The sequence below is a fragment of the Sorex araneus genome, chromosome 9, assembly GCF_027595985.1.
Source record: "Sorex araneus isolate mSorAra2 chromosome 9, mSorAra2.pri, whole genome shotgun sequence".
Taxonomy (NCBI): domain Eukaryota; kingdom Metazoa; phylum Chordata; class Mammalia; order Eulipotyphla; family Soricidae; genus Sorex; species Sorex araneus.
The window spans coordinates 32905371-32912575 of record NC_073310.1 but is presented as its reverse complement, the minus strand read 5'-3'; the positions used below and the strand labels follow the sequence as shown (position 1 = coordinate 32912575).

General features: G+C 42.8%; 1 pseudogene; it reads left to right on the top strand.

Annotated features, from left to right (window-relative positions):
- The first annotated feature begins 2700 nt into the window (after window positions 1-2700).
- On the top strand, window positions 2701-2781 carry LOC129398999 (U6 spliceosomal RNA; annotated as a pseudogene).
- The last annotated feature ends 4424 nt before the right edge of the window (window positions 2782-7205 follow it).

Sequence of the window (7205 nt, the reverse complement as noted above, 5' to 3'; positions counted from 1 at the left end):
TAAGAACCTGTCTTCCTGGCTGGAGATAAGGTACAATAGATAGAGTACTTGCCTAGTCTGGGCAAATCCAGGCCCTGCATAGAGTGCTCTGAGCACAGCTAGATGTGATTCCTAAGCACAGAGCCAAGAATAAGCCCTAAGCCTACTGGGTGTGGGCCCCCAAACCCAAAACAAATAAACAAACAGAACCTATCTCCCCTGGTGTTTTTGCCAGAAGAACATAAAGGCAAATGAGAATCAGCCACAGATAAATAGTGCCCAGTGGAAATAATGCATGTTGTTCGCATACATTAAGGTGAGTCTTGGCAAGAGTCTCTTGCCCCCATGCCTGGCTGTCTTCCCTGGGACCCCTCAGAGGGGATGGGCTTCAGCTTCCCTCCCCATCCGAAGACCTCTGGAGCAGAGCTCCCACAACCGAAGACCTCTGGAGCCTAGCCATAGCCATGCTCAAGGCCCCTCTCCACACGTTCAGACGAGCCTCATGCATGAAGGAACTGGCAGAGGAACCCAGGTATGTGGGACCAGGGCTGAGACCTCCAAGCCTGCTCAGATTGGGACTGGGCCTCCACCCAGATTTCCCATTTTCCAGTAGCTATGTGGTCACACCTACGGACTGCCCCCAGCGCCATGTAACCCCATCAGTGGCCAACATCCAGAGACTATAAAACCAAGCTCCCAGAATACATTTTATAGACATCTCATAGCCTAGTTCCCCCTCTGGGAGAACCTGGCAAGCTACTGAGAGTTTCCTGCCCACATGGGAGAGCCTGACAAACTCCCCATGGTGTATTCATATGACAAAACTAGTAACAATGATGGGTCTCATTCCCCTGACCCTGAAAGAGCCTCCAATGAGGCACCACTGGAAAGGATGAGTAAAGAGAAGCTTCTAAAATCTCAGGGCTAGGATGAATGGAGACATTACTGAGACGGCTCAAGAAATTCGACGATCAATGGGATGATGATGATGATGATGATGATGATGATGATGATGATGATGATGATGAAGTTGAGTCTTAAAACTAAGCAACCCCTTTATTCTGCAACTTCACTCAATCTGCATTTCAAAGACATCTGTGCATGGGGGCACATTAGATAAATAAGTATTACCACTTTGCCTTCAACTCAAATCCCCGTGGTTTTCCTATCTTTGTGCTGGATTTAAGTATCTCAAAGAAGCTTTCTTGACTCTAACAACAAATGAGGATCTAAAGCATTTTTTTCCACCAACAGCTTGTGGACTGAAACATGGGTTTAAGCACAGTTGAAAAATATTGTTCTCAGAGCCAGATGCTTGGTGACTGAAGTGTTTGCCTTAACAAGTGTGAGACTAAGAGTCCAATCCCCGTTGCACTGCAAGTGCCAAATATGATCCCAAGAATTCCTCTGTGATCCCAGCACCACAAGTAATCTCCAGCTACACCACACCACACCCAAGTGTGTACTGTCAAGTGCGTCAACTCGTTATGCACCAAAACCTAAAAGAAATGTGTTGCACCATAGCCAAGACCACAACCCCCCCCCCAGAAAGCATGGATGAGCACCGCACTGACCCCCAGACAGCCCTACAACCATAATGCATATAAGCACAATTAAAGGAAAGCAACTGCCGGTGAGAGCACTATAGCCCAGTGTGTGAGCACTGCACCCTGATGTGACCCTGCTGAGTCCCACACCACACGGTGCAGACACAATCACATGTTACGCAACCCCCAGTCGATGTAGTAACAGAGGAAGCAGGGGAGACATCTTATTCTAAGGGCAGGAGAAAAAAAGAATGAAGTGAAAAGTACTCTCTTACATAGGTCCAAAACAATGCTGAGATGAGCAGTTTTCTAGCTGTACTCATAAGGGAAGTCCTCTCTGGCAGTATGGTAACTGGCTTTAACCACTTCTCTATCTAATGTAAAGGCTCTTCCCACCAAAATCAGCCTTCCCAATAATTCCCCACACCTCACAGGTTTTCATTAGAGCTTCTCTATGTTGGAGATAGAATGGGAGGTGAAACGGAGATGTCTTTGATTTCCTGCTGCCTGATGTTGGCAGTGCATAATTCTTTAGTCAGCATTTGACTTTGTTTCTTCCAATCTTAGGCTAATAATTCATCAGTTTCATGCACTTTTTTCCTTACCAGTTTCATGCTTTATTGCTGTGACTTTGTTGTATTCAAAGTCTCTCCAACATTCTGTAGATGCTAAGCATATTTGTCAAAGGTCTTGAGAGACAGGAAAACTTTGTAGGAAACTGAGATCTCCTAGTGGCCAGAGCAGTAAGATGGAAAGGTTGTGATCACAGTTGTTTAGAACAAAGTCCCTAAGTGGGCTGCTGACACTTTTTCCTCCCTAACTTTATTTAAACACCATAGTTTACATAATACAGTTGTTTCAGACACAACATTCCAGCACCAATTGCTCCATAATTGTTCCCAGTTTCCCACCCGCCCCACCAAGCCTGCTCCATAATTTCTGTTTTATTGCCTGTTACAAAAAATGATAAGTGAAATTATCAAAAATAGTTCAGTAGAAGAAAATTTCTAAAAATTGTTGTCTCACAATGGTGGAGTAAGAAAATGCAAGACTTGGTCTTTACTTAGGTACAGGATTAAAGGTCCACTTAGTTTTTCTTTATAAGAATTCTATTTTCTTAAACTTATACCTATACTTCTCACTGAATTCTTCCACAAACCCATGCACCTGCCCGCCAACAATTAGAACAATATAGAGATCTGCATGACCCCTGAGGGAGGATGGCATGTAAATTCATGAAGTATTCCATATTTTTCTATTTCATATAAAGTTTTAAATGTACTGCACTGTAGCACTATCATCCCATTGTTCATCAATTTGCTCAAGCAGGCACCAATAACGTCTTCATTGTGAGATTTGTTACTGTTTTGGGCATATCAAATATGCCACAGGTAGCTTGCCAGGTTCTGCCATGCGGGCAAGATACTCTTGGAGCTTGCCAGGCCCTCTGAGAGGGACAGAGGAATCGAACCCGGGTCGACTGCATGCAAGGCAAACGCCCTACCCCCTGTGCTATTGCTCCACAATTCATAATATTTTTAAAATTTGTACACTTGTAAACCATTTTTGAAAATATATATTTTGTCAACAATAAATGCTGATAAAACAAGTTTTTGGAAAAATTTTCACATGATCACGATCACGAAATCCCGTTGATTGTCGAGTGGCTCGAGCAGTCTCAGTAACCTCTACAATTCGTCCTATCCCTGAGATTTTAGAAGCCTCTCTTTTCTCAGCCTTCCCAACAATGCCGCATTGGAGGCTCTTTCAGGGTCAGGGAAACGAGATTCAGCTGGTTACTGGCTTTGGCATATAGATACACCATGGGAAGCTTTCGAGGCTGTCCCATGTGGGCAGGAAGCTCTCAGTAACTTTCGAGTTTCTCTCAGAGGGAGAAGTAGGTTATAAGATATCGCTTCTGGGAGCTTGCTTTTAAGTCTCTGGATGTTGGTCATTGATGGGATTACACACGCCTGGGTTCCTCACCTTCATGCGTGAGGCCTTGTCCAAACGTGTGGAGAGGGGCCTTGAGCATGGCTGTGGCTAGGTTCCGGTGGTCTTTGGCCGCCGGGACTTCTGCTTGGAGCAGGGAGGGAAGCTGGAGCCCATCCCCTCTGAGGGACCCCGGGGAAGACAGCCAGGCCTTCGAGAAAGGGACTCTCAAAAATTTTATCAACATAATAAATGTTGGGGCAATGACTTTACCTTAGGTTAACAATAAATGACAACAAGGTGTCAAATTTGTTAACCAACTATGAACTCCACTAGAAACATTAGGAGTTTCCCAGAGAATTGGAGCTATAGTACAGGGGGTAGGGCATTTGCCTTGCATGTAGCTGACCTGGGTTCCATACCCAGCATCCCATGTGGTTCCCTGAGCACCGCCAGTGGTAATTCCTGAGTGCAGAGCCAGGAGTAACCCCTGGGCATTGCTGGGTGTGACCCAAAAAGCAAAAAAAAAAAAAAAAAAGTTTTCCTATAATTTGCTAATTTCAAGACTTAAATTATCAGCAATCCTAGATTCACTGTACATAAAGTTTAGACAGATAACACTGCTTTTCTTACCATATGTATTTCCTTACACAGTTTCTTCTTTTCTATCAGCTAATGTTGGTCTGTCTTATGTCACATTAGGCACTATTAGCCACCGAGTACATAAATATTTCCATCCCAATGGTAAAGGTAGTGATTTATGCCACATAGTAATACAGGACACTGGTTGAATTTGTTTTCAAATCATCTGTGGTTTATTAATATGGAGGGTCTATTCGAAAATACTTTTATATCTTGGTAGCACTGTGGTACTGTCATCCTGTTGTTCATCAATTTTCTCCAGCGGGTAATGTCTCCATTGTGAGACTTGTTATTGCTTTTGGCATATAGAATAAGCCACAGGTACCTTGCCAGGCTCTGCCGTGCGGGCAAGATATTCTCGGTAGCTTGCTGGGCTCTCCGAGAGGGACGGAGGAATCAAACCCGGGTTGGCCGCGTGCAAGGCAAAATGCCCTACCTGCTGTGCTATCGCTCCAGTCCACACTGAATATAGGAACACAAATTACTCTTCTGAATAGCAATTTTGGGGACTTGGTAGAGACGGCTAGAAGTGAGATTGCTGGGTCATATGGAATCTCAATTCTTTGTTTTATGAGAAGATTCCATGTTGTTTCCCAAAAGAAATGAAGCAGGCACCATTTTCACCATGGATGACGGTTCCTCTTTCCTCGCATGCATGCCAACATAGGTTGTTCTTTAAAACACTTGTTCTTGTTCTTTTGCACCCCCTAGTAGTGCTCAGGACTTACTCCTGGTTTGGGACTCAGTGTTCACTTCTGGCGGGGATGATGGAGTGGGTTGGGCAGGGAAAATATAGGTATTAAACTTGGATCTGCCTCAAGTAGTTGCCCTACCCATTGCATTACTTCTCTGGCCCATTTTATATTTTCCTTTCCTATGTGTGCCAGTCTCACTGGCATGATATATCTCATTATGGGTTTGGTTTGGGGGACCACACCCGACAGGCTCAGGGCTTATTTCCCCTGGCTCTTTGCTCAGGGATCACTCCTGGTAGTGCTGAGGCAGGGGCATTTGAGATGCTAGGGATAAAAACCAGGTCAGCTGCATGCAAGGCAAATGCCATACCCACTGTACTATTGCTCTGGACCCTCATTATTTTAATTTGATTTCTATGATGATAAGTGATTCAGAACATTTTTCCATATGCTTATTTGTCATCTGTATATCTGCCTTGGGGAAGTTTATGCTCATCTCTTCTCCCCATTTTTTGACAAAATTTAATTCTTTTCTTGTTATATTTTACAAGTACTTTATATATCTTGTATAATAACCTTCTGTCACATGAATGCTTGACAGATATATTCTCCCAGTCTATGGGGTGTTCTTTAATTCTGGTCATTTTCTCTTCTGTTGTGTGGATATTTCTTTACATGATGTAGTCTCATTTGCTTATCTTTGCTTCCATTTCCTTGTTAGTACTGAATCATTAAAGATTCCTAGAGATTTAATGCCATGGAGGGTTCTGCCTACCTTTACATCAGTATAATTTCCGGATTCAGGTCTAATATCAAGCTCTCTAATTCATTCTGAAATGACTTTGGTACATGGTGTGAGATAGGGATCTGAGTTCTTCTTTATTTTTTTAACATGTAGTTGACCAGTTTCCCCAACACCATTTGTGAAGAGACTTTCCTTGCTCTTCACAGTAAAAATTATAAAAATTAGCTGACCAGACACTGGAGTGATAGTACAGTGGGTAGGGCACTGCCTTCCATATGGCCCAGCCTGGATTCGATCCCGGCATCCTATAGGAAAGCTCCCTGAGCATTGCCAGGATTCCTGAGTGCAGTGCCAATAATAACTCCTGAGCATTTGCTGGGTGTGGCCAAAATAAAATAATAAAAAAATTATCTGACCATATTCCTAAGGATATCTTTGAACTCTCAATTATATTCTGAGAGTCTGTTCTTATTCCAATAGCACATTGTCATGATAACTAAAAACTTTACAGTTATAAAGTTGGGGGGCGGGGAAGCCTTCCATCTTTTCTTCAAGGATTTTTTTGGCTATTTGCGGGAAGGGGTTATTATGCTATACAAATTTCAGGAGAATTTTAGCTTTGTCTTTATAAAATGTACATGGGGCAATAGAGCATAATGGGAAGGGCACTTGCCTTGAGTGCGGAGGACCTGGGTTGTCCCTTGAGCACCACCAGTAGTGATCCTTGAGCACAGAGCCAGGAGTAAGCTCTGAGCACCATTGGGTATACTCCCCGACACACTCCCCCCCCTAAATGACAGCGGTATTTTTACAGGAACTGTATTGAATATATCTAGTGCTTTGAGCAGGATTGTCATTTTTGACAATATTAATCCTTCCAACCCAAGAATAGGGCATGTGTTTCTATATTGTTTTATAGTGGTGATTTATAGTTTTCTTTATATATGTCCTCACCTCTTTTATTAAGCTGATTCTCAAATACTTGCTTCTCTGAGGTACAACTGAAAACTTTTCTCTATCTCATTGTATATAGGAATGCTGTGGATTGCTGTATGTTTATTTATTTATTTATTTATTTTGCTTTTTGGGTAACCTCCAGCAATGCTCAGGGGTTACTCCTGCCTCTGCACTCAGGAATTATCCCTGGCGATGCTCATATGGGATACTGGGGATCAAATCCAGGTTGGCCATGCGCAAAGCAAACGCCTCCCTGCTGTACTATCACTCTGGTCCCTCTGCATGTTTATTTCATAGCCTGCCACATTACTGTACAAGAACATTGTTTCTAGGTTGGTTGGTTTGTTGTTGTTGTTGTTTTAGGGTTTTCTAAATATAGTATCATGGCATCTGCAAACAATGACAGTGTAATTTCTTCTTTTCCAATCAGGATGCTCTTAATATCTTTTTTGCCTAATTGCTATGGCAAGGACTTTCAGTATGATACTGAGTAGCAGTGGTAAGAATAGGTGACCTTGTCTTGTGCATGAACTGAGAGGGCAGGCTTTTAGCTGTCCATTATTACATATGATGTCAGCTGTGTTAATAGTACAAGGTTTTGACTATATTGTGAGTTACTTCTATCCCCATTAAATTTTTTAATTCACAAGTGGGTGTTGTGTTGATAAGGTATATTACCCAGCCTCCATAAACAGGTTCCTTAGACAT